This window comes from Alosa pseudoharengus, unplaced genomic scaffold (assembly GCF_046254945.1).
Source record: "Alosa pseudoharengus isolate Yale_2024_CS ecotype anadromous, Long Island Sound unplaced genomic scaffold, YU_APseudo_1.1 YU_APseudo_1.1_scf_5, whole genome shotgun sequence".
Lineage (NCBI taxonomy): Eukaryota > Metazoa > Chordata > Actinopteri > Clupeiformes > Clupeidae > Alosa > Alosa pseudoharengus.
Window position 1 is genome coordinate 38,895,774 of NW_027468837.1, and position 18,841 is coordinate 38,914,614.

General features: G+C 41.0%; 1 protein-coding gene across 2 annotated transcripts in view; it reads left to right on the top strand.

The window, feature by feature from the left end:
* The window catches only part of LOC143103713 (bis(5'-adenosyl)-triphosphatase-like), a 152,848-nt gene that overhangs the window by 43,012 nt on the left and 90,995 nt on the right, over positions 1–18,841 (top strand). Inside the window, exon 3 of one of the 2 annotated variants that reach the window (XM_076267504.1) lies at positions 1,675–1,817. The exons of the other annotated variant lie outside the window; for it this stretch is intronic. The gene's annotated coding sequence lies outside the window, so the exon portion shown is untranslated. The remainder of the gene's footprint in view (positions 1–1,674; positions 1,818–18,841) is intronic. 2 annotated transcript variants of the gene reach the window in all.

The following is an 18,841-nucleotide window of genomic DNA, read 5'->3' on the forward strand; positions in this document are numbered from 1 at the left end:
AGACGTGTCTGACTCAAGCAGCTGTGCATGTAGGACTCTCTATCTGCCAATCATTTGCTTTGCCACTGGTCTATAAGAGCACATATTAGGCCCTTACAGTAAGTAACAAATGAACCCTTGAGTTTTCCTTAATGGTTTTAGAATTGCAGCCATAATTGCTGATTTGGCTTCTGCCAGTAATGTGTCATGGCGCCTCTTTCTGTGGGCCTTTCCTCTTCATCAAAGCCATTAGGATTTCCATGCACCAGGTTGCTGCTTGTTTGCTTGGGGTTTACGCTGCATTGACTTCATAATGTTCATACAGCCGACAGTGTTTGCATCGCTCTCTCCCCTCTAATTGGCTGACAGTCATCTCAGTAAATACTGCCCCTGAGCAGTACACAGCTGCAGAGAAATGGGCTCAGGATGGAACACCTTTTCAAGTACACTCACCGTGCACCTTTCAACCACAGCATAGGCATTTCAGGTGTGATCTCACACTGACCTTTCCACTGCGAAGCGTGGCTATTTTAAGGTAAATCAAAAGGACATCGGGATATCACAGTAGATTAAAGGCCGTTCACACCGTGCCCGTTAATTGGCTGAAAACCAAAAGGAAAACTTTGTCAGGTCATATGTGTCACATGGACTTAAATGACCTCAGAGCAAATGTTGGCCAGCAGAATAACGTGAAGTGTCCTTGGCTGAATAGCATATTAGTTAGAAATACAGATAGAAAAAGCTTTATGCTAGAACAAAAATTTGCCATTCATTCATTGTTTTGCCGTCTTAGTTTAACCTTCCTGTTGGGATTCCGGTCAAATTTGACCGATTGACAATTCTTTTCTCTCAAAAATATTGTTAATTTACTCTGACTATCATGAGGCTTATGACTTTGTTAAAACAGGGCATCCGAACACAGAAAACAAATGTTATTATTTTCATAACAATTTGGGTGTTTTATTTAACTTTAGAATGCCCATGTGTATTCCTGGTTGAAAAGAATGGGTAAGAAAATGGTCATTGTATAAAATTGAGTTCAGATTGAGTTCAGGCACATACCTATTGGACTGTATCTGCTTCTGTACATTCTCTCACACACACACACACACACACACACACACACACACACACACCAGCCCCCACTGGAACACCACTGGGAAGTATCTTCCCTTTCTGACTTGCATGAGCCCAGGTCAATGAGGAATGACAGCCATAAATAGCAAATAGAAGTTCAAAATTGGTAATATCCAATAGAACTTAAGTTGATACAAAGGTCTATCACAACATTAGATGACAATATATGTGTTACTAACTATGGATTTATAACAAGTTATAATGCAGCGGCCATTTTTGACCGGGAACACAAAACTATGGACACAACAGGAGGGTTAATTTATTGACTTGACACATGAAACTTAATACAGTATCTCACAAACATGAGTCCACCCCTCACATTTTTGCAAATATTTTATTGTATCTTTTCATGGGACAGCACTGAAGAAATTACACCTTGATACAATAGTTAGTGTACGGCTTGTATAACAATGTACATTTGCTGTCCCCTCAAAATAACTCCACACACCGCCATTAATGTCTAAACCACTGACAACAAAAGTGAGTACACCCCTAAGTGAAAACGTCCAAATTGTGCCCAAAGTGTCAATATTTTGTGTGGCCACCATTATTTTCCAGCACTGCCTGAATCCTCTTGGGCATGGGGTTCACCAGAGCTTCACTGTGACTGGAACCATGGCAACATCGCGGAGCTGGTGGATGTTCGAGACCTTGCACTCCTCCACCTTCCGTTTGGCATGCTCTTGAAGGCATATACCCGGGTTAGTATAAAAGAACATTTTTCTGAAAACTGACAGGTGTGCACAATGTTATTTTTGAAAATGGAGAGGGTGAAATGTCCGTTTATGAAAATAGCCGGCCACGTGTAAACGTAGCATAGGTCATCTTTATGTAGAGCAACAATTCTTTTTTTCAGATCCTCAGAGATTTCTTTGCCATGAGATGCCATGTTGAACTTCCAGTGACCAGAATGAGAGAGTGTGAGAGCGATAAACCAAATGTAACACATCTGCTCCCCATTCACACCTGAGACCTTGTAACACTAACGAGTCACATGACACCGGGGAGGGAAAATGGCTAATTTGGCCCAATTTGGACATTTTCAGTTAGGGGTATACTCACTTTTGTTGCCTGCAGTTTAGACATTAATGGCTGTGTGCTGAGTTATTTTGAGGGGATAGAGAATTTACACTGTTATACAAGATGTACACTGACTACTTTACATTGTAGCAAAGTGTCATTTCTTCAGTGTTGTCCCATGAAAAGATATAATAAAATACAGTATTTACAAAAATGTGAGGGGTGTACTCACTTTTGTGAGAGTATACACACACACTGTAATCCATGACTGCAGAGGCGTATCAAGCTTTTTAAAAGTGTGGGGGTTGTGGGATAGGGAAGTGAAACAATCCGGCCAAATTATAAATAACTCCCTACAGGGACGTTGTAAGTATTTTCTGAGAGGGTTGCGGACTATATTGGCAGGTATCCGGGAGTTTCTCCCGCGAAACTTTTTTGAAAATCTGATTGCTAAATAAATACACCATTTTAATGCAGTTTGGGAGGGACAGAACAAGCAGCGCCCCTCATTTGTGTGGCTCATGTAGGCCTTTGTGTGTGACATGTAGGCCTACATTATCTACCTGCTATCACTTCACTATTTTACACTACCCTGCATGGAGACATATCTCATGTTATAAATGAAGAAATAATTTCAGAAATTATGTTTTGTGCATATGGTTAGCAGGCTACAATGAATTGACTAACAGACAACAGCCTAATTTTGAGGTATCACTGGACTATTAATATAATACCTATGTATAAATGTAAAGGACACAGAATAATGACAGAACTGTAAGCTCAAATTCAAAAACGTTTTAAGTCTACCCAAACATATGCAAAGGGAATATAAATAAATTGTGTTGCATATAGCCAGCTTAATTAATGTCAGTTTAAAGATTATGATTAGCAGTTTCTATGCTGTTTTCAATAATAGTTACAGGAAGCCACGTTGTTGTTTAAACTAGTGTTGTAGCCCACGTTACCTTTCACTTGCTGCAGGGACGCACACATTGCATGAGCGCTCATAAGCGTTCTTTGAGTTCTACATGCTGGAAATCCTAGTTCTCAGATGTAGAACTCAAATGTGTCTTGACGCCGCTGTTTGTAAAATCAAAATAAGATGTTCTAAATGGAACGCGATCGTATTTAAGACATTAAGATCTCCAGTAGATGTAGAACGACACACATTGACACTGAAATGCCGCCGACGTTTGTAAGATCAATAGATCAAATAAGATGTTCTAAATGGAACGCGATGTAAGCTGTTCAGATCTTTTCCAAGCGTCTTGGAGACGTATATGTGCTGGCCTGGCTGGGCTATGTCTATATAGTTGATGACACCAAATTAATAAGAAGGCTGTTTCTGATTGGGGAAACTTTAGCCTATCTTTCTTTCAGTCCGCTGTTCCATACCATTCAATCTTGCTGCAAATTATCAGACGTGAAGCACCAGGCATAACTTAATTTCGCGGCTACGTGGACCAGTAAGCTAATTGTTGAGGAGGCCCATAGTTTGAGAAAAGCTGCAGATCATAGACAGAGAATAATGAAAACAGTAACCAAGGGCCTTGGTGCGCGCACCCCCGCTTTCACTTTTACTCGTGCATTTCTACATTGTGACAAAAACTGTCAGACAGACAGTGAATTTTGGTTTACTAATAATGTGGTAACAATTATCATTTCAAATCTAGGCTACCTCAAATCTGATCACTGCAGACTTTATAATGCAGACTCAAGCAGCCTTGAAAGACGCACACTTTTAATTTGATCAGAGCGGCTCGGGTTATTCACTGACGCTAACTTGATGTGATTGGCTGGATGACCGTTCAATCAAATCAACAGACCTATTTGTGTCTCTCTGTGTGTGCGTTATCAGAGCCCACCCTTATTAGACATATGGTTCCAACTATTTACGTGAGCGTTTATTTCCATATTTTACTTTCGTTTTAATCTGACAAAAAGTGTGGGGGATAGAATCGTGTTCCAGGAAAAGTGTGTACGTTATAACACCCACATCCCCCACGCTTGCTACGCGCCTGCATGTCTGCATGTAGAACATCAAACAATTATGTAGAACATCAAGCAGTTGTGTGACTGTGGTTACCTGGTTTCAAATCGGTGATTTTGTTTTCATTTGTTAAATCTAGCACATGAGGGCAGATAAGCCACAGCATTTTCTCTGTTGTTTCAATCAAGACACTCTGTACCCTGAACCTCTTTCTATCATCAGAATATCACTGAAACATCTCTTTTTTTTAAATGAAAAACTGTGGCAAGTGTCTTTATTCCAAAGCACACCACATTGTGTTTTGGATCATCCTTTTTTCTACTACTGTAGGTCTTTACTTTTGAACTGCAATGTCAGTACATTCATCTATCAAATGTTCAAAAAGACACTTTTGTGAGATGTCAGAGTGAGGCTGATTGGACGTGCTTGTTGTGCAGTCAGGACGGCAGAGTCTTTCCGTTGAGGTTCGGAGAAGAGGACTCCTGAAGGTACAGGCGTTTTGTCACCACTAGTGCTTGTGATGTTTTTCATGAGTGACACTTGAGAGTGGGCATATGGCTCTGTCTGGGGAGAAATAGCTATGCTGAATGTGTACACAAAACCTGCCTTGGGTCCTTTCAGAAACCCAGCCTCTAAGAACATGGCAACTGTTGCTTGTTTATTAGTTGAAGACAGCTCAAGGTGAATTAATGACAAACTGCCCACCAACCAGCTGCTCTGATGAGTTTTATGCATCTTAAAAGCACGCTTGGCTAACACTGACCTTGATGAGTGCAACATCTGAATATTCACATTTAACTCCGAGCTTGACCTAACACCATCCCTAATTTGCAGAGGGGTAAACACATATGTTTTTGTATTGGTTTCACAGGGTCAGTGCTGTGTCATCAGCCCTGTGCTGTATGTGCATGTTTTTAGAGTTGCCACTTCTTATTCTTTTAATTTCAACCAACAATGCACGCAACAGTGTCTGGAAGTCAGTCAGACGTGTGAAATCTGCAGAGCACACCCTTTAAAACAGCCTCCGGACTGTTTATTATTACCAATGATGCATGTATCCCAGATAACCAGTGTGATGATGACAGACCTGCTAATTTGATAGGATTTACTGCTGACACAAACAGTGGTTATCCTGATTAGGGGTGCAATTTACTAAGTTCCACCTCCCAGGCAAGATCAGAAAAATAATTAATTACACTGAAAACCCTGTTTCCATATTCTCAGTGTGGCAGAAGCAATAAGTAATTTGCTTTCTAAATCCGGTGAATTCGAACAACACTTTCTCAGCACCGTATCTGGGTGGTTTTATAAGCACAAGTAGAGGTGTTATCACACATCATCTCATTACATATCAGCTTCTGTCGAAAAAACACCAATGACACCGGATTATTTTTATTACCTGGCTCCTTATTAATTCAAAGTTTGAGTCAACGCCTACGTTCACTGCATTCCAGACAGCTCTTAGCAAACTTAGGGAGCATAGCACACACTTCATAGTCATTTAGGGAGCATAGCACACACTTCATAGTCACTTAGGGAGCATAGCACACACTTCATAGTCACTTAGGGAGCATAGCACACACTTCATAGTCACTTAGGGAGCATAGCACACACTTCATAGTCACTTAGGGAGCATAGCACACACTTCATAGTCACTTAGGGAGCATAGCACACACTTCATAGTCACTTAGGGAGCATAGCACACACTTCATAGTCACTTAGGGAGCATAGCACACACTTCATAGTCACTTAGGGAGCATAGCACACACTTCATAGTCACTTAGGGAGCATAGCACACACTTCATAGTCACTTAGGGAGCATAGCACACACTTCATAGTCACTTAGGGAGCATAGCACACACTTCATAGTCACTTAGGGAGCATAGCACACACTTCATAGTCACTTAGGGAGCATAGCACACACTTCATAGTCACTTAGGGAGCATAGCACACACTTCATAGTCATCTCCGCACTCTTCGTTGCTCTCTCCCTCATCCTCATCTATTGAACAGATACTTATCAGGTGGCATTGATTAGAGTACAGTAATTAGAATGTGGACACTGTACTCTTCCTCCCCCTGCATTCATTCATTTGGGGACACACCACTCCGCAGTGATGATGCGGGACATTGGGCTCATATGTGCCGGCCACGTGAGCGTGATCGCAAGACAGCCTTGGGGCCGTCGACCGTAGAGCGTTCTCACTTGTGCCCTCTCCATCATGTGGTGTAATAGAACAAAGCCCTGCATATTAATGGCTTGTCAGTATGGTGTAGCATAGCTGAATCTGAAGCCCGGTCTAGCTAAGAGGCTGTGCTATAGCCAGGTGGTCTATTAAATTCATTGGCTACTGTACCTGTTAGAGGGGGGATGTGAGAAGGTGAGGGGTGGCTCTACTGTAACGTTTTTAATTGGCAGTTGGCAGGTAGGATTATTTTTTCCTGCCTGCATATCAACTGACAGAATGCACAGTTGAGCACTATCCATAGAGAATAAATCTACCACGAGCTGCCAGACGCCATGCACAATATTTAGTATGAATTTAGATTATTTATCCTAGCTGTTTTTATTTATTTATTTGATGCTTTATTTATTTATTTGATGTTCTGTGACTTTGTCTCTGCAATTAAATGAGTTTGCTTCCTCCAGTGTAACTCAAGGATCATAGGCAGAGCATTTGAGGTTTTTGTTGTGCTTATGTGCTTGGAGCTAACATGTCTTGCCCTCCATTCATATCAGTACTGAGTGAACTGTTATGTGCTTGAAGAACACTGACAACAGGGTTTTAGGGCAAAGTCTGCCCTTTTCTTGCTCTCTCTGACAGTTCACAGTGACCTCTGAAGTTCTGATGTGGCTACAGTTTTCATCAATAAAAGACTGCATTTTAATGAAAATAATAAATAAATAAATAAATAAATGCCAAAATATGAGAAATAACATGGGCCATTTTGAAGTAATTTTCAAATAACTAACAATTACTTAAAACAAGATGGATTTTGTAAGGAATTGAAATGATCAGCAATGTCCCATTTTCACGAGATGAATGCTTTTGGTATATTTGGTATTTGTTATTTTTTATGTGTGTTTATTCTCCTTCACCACTGGTGGTGCAGGCAGGCATGCCTGTGGAAGCACTGATTCGAGCTGGTGGATGGGACCCTTGGGCTGAGTAATGGCTTGGATATTACCAGGAGGAGATTATTTCTGTCTCATGTTGGACACGCAGTGGCAGCCATCCAGGATGAGCCTTGTTGGTGTGCTGTGTATCGCCGTGGAGATGAGGCTTGTTGGTGTGCTCGCCGTGGAGATGAGGCTTGTTGGGGTGCTGTGTATCGCCCTGGAGATGAGGCTGAACCCACGTGGCGCTTGAGTTAACAGGGAGACTTGCATTAAATAACAATGTAAATGAATTAGCAAACTAATATATAAATAAAAAAATATATTTTTGTTTGACCCATGTTGAAAATAATGCAGTATTGGTTCATTCTCAGTTGAGCAGATGGGCATTTGGCTGTACAGTCTGCATAACTCTGTTGTACCCCTGTGGCCAGGAGAGGAGACACTCCGGGGCAGTGTGCAGTTTCATTCGAACAACTAACGGCTCCGTTTGTCTGATCTGTTAGCCCTCCAAACTGGATGTCCTTCATTTCCAGTCAAATAAAATCAGCTGAACATCTTGCTCCTGGTCTTAAATGCCTTTTAACTTGTCACTTTATGTCTGCTGGTAGCCCTGGAACAGCACACTAAACGCATAGCTATTAGTGAAGACTGGAATCTTTCCCTGCGTTGAATGGCTAATGCTTTGACTGAAATTGATTTGTATGGAGTAAAAATACTTAGCAGTCATTTCACAATGGATCTGGGCCACTTCTCCCAGAGCTGCCTTAACATTATTCCATTTGCAAGGTAAACCTAAAGATTTCCTTTTTTTGTTTGTGGTGTTATTGTTTTGCTTAGAGCATCCTTATAGCCAAAGTATATGCTTTCATTAGAAGAAGAATTAAAGTTTCATAGTTGTTTTGGAAAAGAGTTGGAACGATGATTCAGTGAGCATAGAAATGAATTAGTGGATTCAAATACAAACATACAGTACGTCCCTGCGTCCCACATGTGTGTGGATGGCTATGCGCTGATAAAAAGGGATTATGCAAAGCCAGCCATTGGGCTGCAATTACAGGCAACTTTTAGCATCTTCAAGTGTATAAAACTGATCGGAGGTCCTGCCAATTGCCGGCATTGTTGCATGACCTTGGATCACTGATGTTTATATTCCCTGCACCTTGGCAACCGTCATGGTTATCTCCTGTTGCAACTGGAAGACGCAAGAGAAAGTCTTTTCTGATCTAATCTCAAATGCAGCCTTTTATTTGTGCCATAAATCCACAGCGCAGGTTTGCCAGGTTTTAAAAGGACCAGTAATTCATGTCTCAGCCTAGAGCTCATAAATTGTAGCACCAATGTGTTGTAGGCTGTAATAACAGACCTAATTTATGCTGATGTTGTGCTATAAAGTGTTTACTGAAGCTGTTAGCAATCACATGTGTTATGTTGACATCAGAAGTGTCATAAACAATTCTTAAAAATGTTTAAGGTGCACCTCTAAAATCAACTGCCGGTTGCAACAGGTAACTACAGTTAATCATAAGTGGCCAGTGTAGCTCAACATCTTTCTTTTTTCAAAGCAACAAGTATTAATGAAAATGGACTCAAACAGATGAATACTTTTGACAGAGTAATATTTTATCGAAAAGGGAACATTGGGCCTCGTGCAGTAACATTCTCGTAAATGTCCTCTTAATTTTCTAGACAGAAAAAAAGAAGAGTCAAGTCAACTCCAGAGGCAACAAACATTCTTAGTCATCCAAATCAGCCCCTAGCTTGGCACACTGAATGAGGCTTCTGGCTTGATCAGAAACTGAGGAAGTGTGGCCAGTTCTTAGAGCTATTGCTATAATAATAATGCTATATCCTATATTTGCTATATCCAAAAATGCTATATCCTTCATTTGTTTTTCATTCCCAGGTAATTTCACTAGACCTGCGAATGGGTTATGATAACTTGATTTACTTTTACTTAATCAAAACAACACAACTGTAACTTTATTGATGTCACCTGAAATACACAATTAAATAACATGACCTATTACATTTCTTAAAAATGGAGCTATATACACTAGACAAGGGTATGATGAACTGTGTGTCAATACTCCTACACTATACTACTACATGGATGCATATGGTGTGTGTGTGTGTGTGTGCACTGGTGAGCTATTCGCTGAGGCATGAAATAAATTGAACTCAGGTTTTGTCATCAGGTGGACGTCTTTTGATATATTAATGCATTTTGTATGTTTCTCAACTTTAAAAGTGTCCTTTCCCTTGCGTTGGACAAACACATTGTGAATCGTGAAAGCAAGATGTTTTTCTCTTATCTTGGTAAGAGTGCTTTCACAAAATAAGAAAACATTGGTCAATCTCAAAAATCAATAGGTTACAATAAAACAAGAAAAAAACAACAACATGTGGACACGAGCAAAAATAAGAGAAAATGTGTTTGAGTATCACCTCTTCCATAAGACCCACTGTGTTTGAGTATCACCTCTTCCATAAGACCCACTGTGTTTTAAGGTAGTTGTGTGACCTTGAAATAATGTGTACAGTGTGTTTCATCAGTATGCTTCCAAGCACTAGCGGTTAGCCGGATTGATTTGCAGTCTAATTCTCCCAGTTGTACACATGGTGCGCTGGATCCCAGCAAAGCTTGTCTGAGGCGTGTGGAAGAGGAGATGGACTTTGAAGTGAGTTTCAGCTGACAGAAAACTCAGCTGGATCCATACTCTTCCCACATGTCCAGCCTCTGCCCTTCTCCCTAAGAGCCAAAGGCTCTTTTCATTAGGGAGGGAAGGAGGCGCTGAACTATGGGAAAGTGATGACCACGCAGGAAACACTGATGCTTGGGGGCCCTAGGGGTTGGGTTTGATGGACTAAGTTAACACCCTAATGCAAATTGGACGCCCGGATCATCTGTGTGCAGACAGATGGTTATGGTGGGAAAAGTAGTTCTTTTTTGTACTTTTACGCCTATTTACTGTATGGTAATGTGTAGGGGTGAGAAGTGTATGTTTAAAATGCTGCTATAATTCAGACACCCATACTAATGTTTTTGAAATGCTTGTGTGTGCAGTTACACTGTATCTGCAGTCTGGGGCGTTGCAAGCGGGGGGGGGGGGGGGGGGGGGGGGGTTCATGGGTGTTATAACATCTCAACTTTTGCTGAATCACGATTCTATCCCCCCCACTTTTTGCCACGAAAATGTAGAAATACAGGGAGTCAAAGATGTTGAAAGCCACTTGTTGTTTGTGTTTAGCCCTGTGTAGCCCACTTGACACGCAACTGCGTTCTGTTCTCAGAGCATATACTTTCTCTGTCTATGATCTGCAGCTTTTCTCAAACTATGAGCCTCCTCGTCAAGAAAAATAAACTAAAGGTTTCCCCAATCAGGAAATACTTCTTAATTTGGTGTCATTAGTTATAGAGGCATAGACTACAATTCGTATGAGCGCTCATGCAATGTGTGTGTGTCCTGACGAGTAGTTTTGAGCTAGACCGTTTTTGCATTAACAACGTAATAGCTTATAGCTTTTAGCGCAAGAGGCATTGAATCACATCAAAATATCGCTATTTTTAAACCACTGACCAGGCTCAAAATAGCATCACATTTCAGTGGTTATTTGGAAAGGGTCCCTACATACATACAATAAATAAATGTACAGAGAGGTTATAATAAGGACTATTTATAAAGTCAGTGCATAACTTGTGTTTCAGTGTTCCAGCTTATCTGGTGCGTATGTTGACTGGTGAGATTTGCTAATATCACAACAATATGTTCAACAAGGTTCTGTCTACTTCTAAACAGGGCTCTGCTTTGCCTCCACCCCTGGAGGTCCAGAGGTTGTCAATTTCACAAAGTCTATCTGTGTCTGCAAAGTAAGACAACATGAAGAAATGTTTGTACGGCAGTACTTGAAACTGTAAAGTTCAATTTGCTTGTATTATTTGAGTGTTTATTCATGGCCATTTTGTATATAAATGTTGTATTTAATGTCTGTAATCCAAAGGTTTATGATGTTTGTAGTATTTCTGAGGTATGTGCTTGCTGATTTCTGCAAGAGAATGATTGAGTAGAGGTGTCCAGTTATGTGTGTTATGAATATACTTTTTTTAAACATAGTTCTAAAATGGCATCTAGATGACTGCATGAACGCCTGTAGCATGACGTTTATCTGATGTAGGGACAGCAAACATCCAGCTGTGTTTTTATTCCTAACTGTTTCAATTTTCTCTCTAAACAAAACACATTCACTCTCTCTCCCTCTCTCTCACACACACACACACCTGACTCCATAGACAAAACAGCAGCAGCATTTCTATTTAACAGGACAGTTGTGTTGATTGGTTTTGATGAGCGAGGTAGAGAATGATTAATTCATTTTCCAGACGATTGAAGAGTGTGAGATCTGTCTCTAACCTTGTCAGGGTGCGTGCAGGGCCAGCCCTGTGCTCGCTTGGCCACGCTTGGCCTCGCTTGTTTACATAAGACTGTTGTCTTTCGGAGGGAGAAAACCAACCTGTACCCCTGTAGCAGGCCAACATTAGAGCCTGCATCTGGTGTCGGAGAACAAAACTCACAGGTCCTAATTATTCTGTGTAATTATTGCAAAATGCACAGCTGCTAATTACTTCATCAGCCGCTTGAAAGAAATAGTATTTTTCCAATTATGCATGTTGGTCTGTGCGCTGTTTTCCAAGGTTACTATTTGACGCAGGACGGGATTCAGCCATGCAGATGCAAAGTTATCGTTGTATTCAAATAAGGGGCATTTTATTAGATGTTTCCTTTTTAAAAATTCCTTGAGGTCTTTGGAGAATGAGAATTTTTAGAGAGCTTGAGAGTGGCAACCTTTTTGACACGGCCTTCACCGATGAAAATAAATAAAGGCCTGGATTGGAGCGAAATCGTCTTTGATTCTCCCGATTCTCCACTCCAAGGACTGTGCTGTGCCACTCATTACAGGTCTGGTGGTTTGTGGCTTCGGTCCCCTCCGGGTCTTTCCGGGGCTTTTTGGCCTTCTTTCCCGTCTCCGTCGTAATTGCTCAGTCCGCTTCACCTGGAGTTGACGGCTCTCGCTCTCCCCCTGACTTGTTGGTCATTTCCATTCCTTGCACCTTAATTGGCAGAGGAGCGGCAGAGCTCTTGGCAAATCAACCCCCGTCTGTCCAGCGATGGCTCTCCCATTACTGCTCCTAGTCAGTTGCTACTGCGGGCTAAAGTTGTTATTCCTTTTTTTTTTCACCCAAAATCAAAGGAGACCCAAATCAGTTTGTTAACTTCTGTGTCTCAAGTTCTCTTGCACCAGTGTCTCCCTCATGTTACATGTGCTCTTAGCAGTCTGTGCGTCAGTGTTCGCCTATCACTGCGTCAGTAAAGAGCAAAGAAAGGTCTGTGCACAGTGCTATTGTTCATATGCTCATAGTGAATATTTTATTTCTCAACATACAGTAGCACAGCTGTGCCTGGAGGTGTCATTTCACATTAAATGTGAGACACTATGCGAGAATCCATTTCCAGTTCATGTTGTGCAGCATTTTGGTAAACATGTTACTGACTACAGGTAGACTGGAGTGAGACTGACTTTATAAGTGTAAGTATAAGTATATATACTCTTTTGATCCCGTGAGGGAAATTTGGTGTCTGCATTTATCCCAATCTGTGAATTAGTGAAACACACTCAGCACACAGTGAACACACAGTGAGCTGCCTGCAACAACAGCGGCGCTCGGGGAGCAGTGAGGGGTTAGGTGCCTTGCTCAAGGGCACTTCAGCCGTGCCTACTGGTTGGGTTTCGAACCGGCAACCCTCCGGTTACAAGTCCGAAGCGCTAACCAGTAGGCCACGACTGCCCCTTTACAAGGGCCGAATGGGGGAAGGGCCCTCAAAAAAGCCCCAGTGAATATTATAATGATTTTATAACACTATGTTTCTAGGTTTGGGAGGCCCAAGATGATATTCTTTCATAGAGATAGACTATATTCTTATAGTCGCATGCCTACTGTGCCAGTGCTGATATGGCTTTGTAGATCAGTAAAGTGTGGTATGTGTTCTGTGTTCTTTGTGAAGAGACTTAAAAGAAACAGCTGCACACAGAATCATCATGGACATTTTGAAAAAGCCCCTCCTGTGAATCCTGAAACGCCTAAATAGAGACGCTCATTATTATGGTAATCTGATCCCCTAATAGCCTTCCGTTTTAGCAATCAGTGTTGTGCAATTTGTCTAATTAGTTGTTCTCTACCTGTGCTCTCTCAAGCCTAAAAAAACTCTTTAATAATGTGCTTTGATGTAGATACAATGCCTTTCATGAATGGATTCCCCTACGAAAGCTTTGTGTAGTGGAGGCGAATCCTGCTGAGGAGGAGGGTGATGCACTGAAGGATATGTCACAAAGTAAATTAGCAAGTAAACCAACGTCTTGAGTGTCGTGAGCTTTTGAACCTTATTCAGAAAAACATCTTGCTTGGTATTCAGGTTACTCTTGGTCGTTGCTGGTGCCAAATGGCAAGTCATATCATTTTGATTGATCATATCACTACTATCTTGTGCCCTCTTCAACCCATCCACATGTATAGTCAGTATTGACATTCATCCAATAGAATGACAAATCAGGGCATACATAATGGTGCTCACCACATTCATGCATCCGTAATGTCATAATGTACTGTAAGCCCTGCCATAAATTCACATAATGGCTATTAGCCTCAAGAAAAGCTGGCCCAGTAGCTTTCCTTGGTTAGTCATGATTACAAGCATTTATTAGAGGAGAGGATGTGTATCATAATTTATTGCCCAAGATGAGGAGAGACTAAAAAAAATTAAAGCAAACTCAGCTTTGGCCATGTTATTTATATTTATACATTTGTTTGTTTGTTTATATCGCCAACAAAAACATGAATTAATTAAAGATAGTGCGAGGCTAATGGAAGGAGCATAGTCATTAGGGTGAAGAAAGTCTACAAAATGTAGACTTTATTGTCTTAAGGAAACTCGGCTATCGATTAGCAGTCTCTGCATTCAGTACAAAGAGATTTATGGTCTGTAGACTATGCAGAGTTTACCCAACCCTGTCTCTCTGTGCTCAGTGCAGTAACAGCCTTCTCCCGTTAAATGCCTTTTATTTAGTATGTGCTCACTGTACTATAATGTTGTTTATTTAAAGATACACAGGCCATTAGAAAGCTTTCAATCAATGGTCATGATGAGAGCCACTGGATGCAAGTGATTTTTTTTCTCCCATACGGATCCGTGCCTTCAGCGGCATTTATTAATTAGCCGAGTCGTGTGAAGAGAATTGAGAGGCAAGACAGAGAGGCAATTGAAAGCCATTACTGTATATCAGTGTTTTATTGTACTCATTTCATTTTAACCCTGTTTGGCAGAACCACTTCTCTCTCTCTCTCTGAGTTCTGCTGAGTTTCGCTTTAGCAACATTTTGCAATTCTAATCCTCCTTCTGGCATGGACAAAAACACAGCATCAAGAGGCGTAGGTGTGAAGGGCATTTTGAAATACAAAGTCAAGGATGGTTAATCATTTTCCTTTTCATTCATCTCATAGACATGTCGAAAGGACTGCAGAGATTGTGGGAATTTGTTGCATAGCTTTTTCTTTTGACCGGGGGAAGTTGGGGGGGGGGGGGGGGTGGATTAATTTCCTCTTGTTGTCAAAAGTGACACAAACTGAATTAAACTAAGCAAAATGGCCAAGGGTTGCTGCATTCACAAGACAGGAGTTTTAGCAAAGATCACTGTGACCTACAGGAATTAATGTTTCATAGCTAGGCATCTAGCAGCATTGAAATGTCAGCATGCTAATCTCCATGGTGGTTGTTTTCTATGTATGTTTGACATTGCCATGTCCTCACAGAGTGGAAATGCTCTCCGTAGTGGGAGCTGTCATTGTGCTGTAATTTATTCTGCTCTGCCAGAACACACTCGAGTGTATTACTTCATATCTTATTATAGTGTTTGGGTTTTGACTTACACATTTTGTAGTCTGGTAAGTGATTTTAAGAGTACATTCCTGATTGGCTGTTGTTTTTGTTTTTTAAAGATTTTCTGCTTGTTCTCTAAAAGCCCTACCACATACATTGCCACCTTTCTGTCTTCACTTTTTTTTGTCTTTTGTCTGGGAGTTTAATGTCTTTGCCCTTATAGATCTCACCCACTGTAGCCCTGAAGGGCAACCATAATCAATACCTGCACCCTCAGTTGAGGAATCACATTCCGCATAATCAATTTTGCCATGTGCCATGGACATATGCTAGCTCTCAAGTATCGCTATTAGAGTTAACAGAAAAGCTCTGGTGTTAGTTATATTTGTTTTATGAGCGAGCTGTAGTACGGCCGCTGTCAGGGATCCGTGGCCTGAGACAGATGGCTGTGCCGGGCTGAAATAGAAACATTGCGCTCGCCGCCGAATATGACTGGCGGTGAGGGATTTCCCGGTAATGGTGGCGCTATGCAAATGAAGGTAATATTGCACAGCCCTCTATCACTGCAAAGGTCAGAGTGACAAAGTAATCAATGAGTCACCGGGGACTCCTCAGGACCCTCCAGAGCTGTTTAAAATGGCTGCTTGGCCGGGGGGGCTCAAATCCTCTTTCTCTCGGTTCAGTTGGCCCTCATCCGGAGACACTTGTTCACCTAATCTTATTTCCACTGCTAATGCTTTTAGCTGGCAGTGGTGAACTAACGGGACCTGTCATGATAATGATTTATGCACACTGCCAAATTGGATCTCTTGCCTTGCCCAAACTTAGGAAGGTGACTCATAATATTTACTTCATTGCACAGGGAAGTGGTGAATGAAAATCGCCATCCTTGTGAACCATCAGCTTCAATAGCCTAATAGAGGGTGATTTTTGGGATAGAATTTGGAAATAGATGCTCTCGATTTGACAGGAACCAGACAGTTTTGATGAAGACTTAAAAATAATTGGCATGTCTACACTGTGAGGATGCATCCCACATATACATATGTAACAGCTTTCAGAAGACACAAGTCTGCTCTTTAGCTGTGACTTCATATATAGACCCTAATTTTAAAAACAAAATGGCTCAGTGATGAACTGATGAGACAGGGCATAAGGTGTTGCTATCCCTTTATGTCTGTAGAGATTATTTATTCACTTTGCTTCTGGCTTTTCTTGGATGTGGTGCTGTGAGGTTGGATGTTACATTTTCTTCAATGAAAGATTGCCCATTTGTATCCTCTGTGTTTGAGTGGGCTTTTCTTTCATCGTCAGTGCTGGGCTGAGCTCAGAGAGGGCAAAGGTCAACGGTTTTCAGAGCCATGCTACATTGATGGCATGAGAGGCTAATATCTGTGTGAAATCACCCAATGCGTCTTCGCATTGTTTTACCCCGATTCCTCTTGTGGAGTGGGATGCTCCTCCATGAGTGGATTGGCACTGTACACTGTAACTTGTGAAGCGTAGTGGCATTATGTTTAATTTTCAATTTCAGTTCAATTTCAAGAAATTTGAACACTGTGAATGAGGAATTTCAAGCATCTTGGGTACAACATAACTCCAACTTTTTTTTTTCCTTGCCTAAAAGATATCTTTTACTGGAGATCTGCCTGTTCATTTGTGCATATTTATATAAACACGAACCACATTCCCTTCACACGCAAGATATTCTCTATGACAATTCCTCCGGCTAGGAGTAGATTAAAGAGTGATACATTCAACCTGCTCCGACACTTTTACTGTTTGGCTACTACTGATCAGAAAATTAAATCTAAATAAGATTCTCCACCAATGCTCGGCAGTGTCGCAAGATGATAAACATGTGTGATATACCTTGTAAAATGCATTTCAATTAAAAGGACACTATTATTCTTTTGCACTTCTTATTTAAAGAAGACTTCTTAGACCATACCGCTCATACTGTCCATGAATACAATTCAAGCCTGTCTGTTGTGGACATTTTATTAAGATTGAAAGGAAGTGTACTGTAGGTGTAATTGGTTGTCTAATGCAGACAACGGTATAATTATGGGATGTTTGTCCGTACCTCATTTGTAATTTTAGTGTGTGTATATAATTTGAAAATGTAACTGGTATTTAATACCTCTTGTACGTTTCATATAAATAATACAATACATGCGAATATATGAGTCAAGATTCCCAATCATGAATTTGTGAAATTGTTCTGCTTCTGTGCATGGCATGCTCTGATATTTGTTTTACATAATAGTCCACAAATGGGTCTCTCATCCCTTTTCTTCCTGTGCAAGGGTTTCTCTCTATACAGTCATAGCTTGACCCCTGTGAAACCAACAAACACCAAACCTGTATTAGGACGCGGCTGTCCTTATGGCTAAGTATTGTAGCCTTGGGAGGGCTCTTGTTTCTCTCACATGCCTTGGTCACTTATCTTGGTCTCTCACATGCCTACATGACCACTTATCAGGTGGTCATGTAATGTTCAGTTTCTTGGGGGGTGGTTTTGGCCATCTTATTGACTGGTCATCTTCTAAGGAAACAGAACCACATGCTGACCACCTGAGTGAGAGAGACACTGTGTGAAGAGGGGTCTAGTGGAGACATGCTTCTGTTAACACAGATCTTTTGCACCAAGGCTGTTTAAAGAATGCAGCTGAGCTAAGTGGTGGTTGCCAATCATGGACTCAGTTTCTTAAAGGTGTTTTGTTTGGTCTTTGGTTAAAATATAATGCTTGTTTCTTTGCACAAAAGCGTCTGCTAATAAATTTGAATATAAACATAAACACAACTTTAGCACAACTTTAAGAAAGCCATAAAAAACTTTTGATAAAAAGGCTTTGTCATTTCACCATTGCAATATCTTAGAGAGACATACATTTTTTAAGCTTTGCCAATTTCAAACATTTCAAGTATGCTTGTTTGGTATACAAAGTGCTAAACAATCTTGCCCTCCCTCCGCTGCATGGCTTTTTCCAAAGACTTGGAAGCGGAGGTAGTACACGGGCCTCTGTAAAAGGGGACTGTGTGATACCATTTAGATGCACTACTTCTGGACAAAACGTATTGTAATAGGAGGTCAACTCTGGAATAGCTTGCCCCTGCCAATAAGAGAGTGTCCTACATTCAACACGTAAAACTAACTTAAAACAGTGGCTCTTAGAGAACCAGAGATGCACTCACTGTTAACTGCCACACATTTCATCACCCATACACTTTCACTGTTAAACTGAATGCAGTTTAGGGGTCTTTGTCATCATGTATTGTTTGTTTGTTTTGTCAATGTATGTCACCATTATGTGTTTAATTTATAGTGTATGAGTGCTTTATGACTGCTGGCTGTCTCTGTGTTTGTCCTATGTCACCTGCCTAGGAACTGCAGATGAAAAGTAGTTAACTTTACTAGCTAATTTGCATGGTGTTTTTTGATACAATGTTCATGAATATGCATGGTCCCTATAAAATAAACCAGGAAAAAAAAACTTCCTGTGCAATCCCCGACTGTTCCTTTAAGGCATATTGTCACCCTCCCTGAACTCCATTTAACACTTCTCTACCCACCTGATGAGAAGCACCTGCAATGGTTATAATCGTAGTGCTTGCGTGGCTGACATATATAGGAATTATTTAAGTATCAATCAAAGCGGTTTT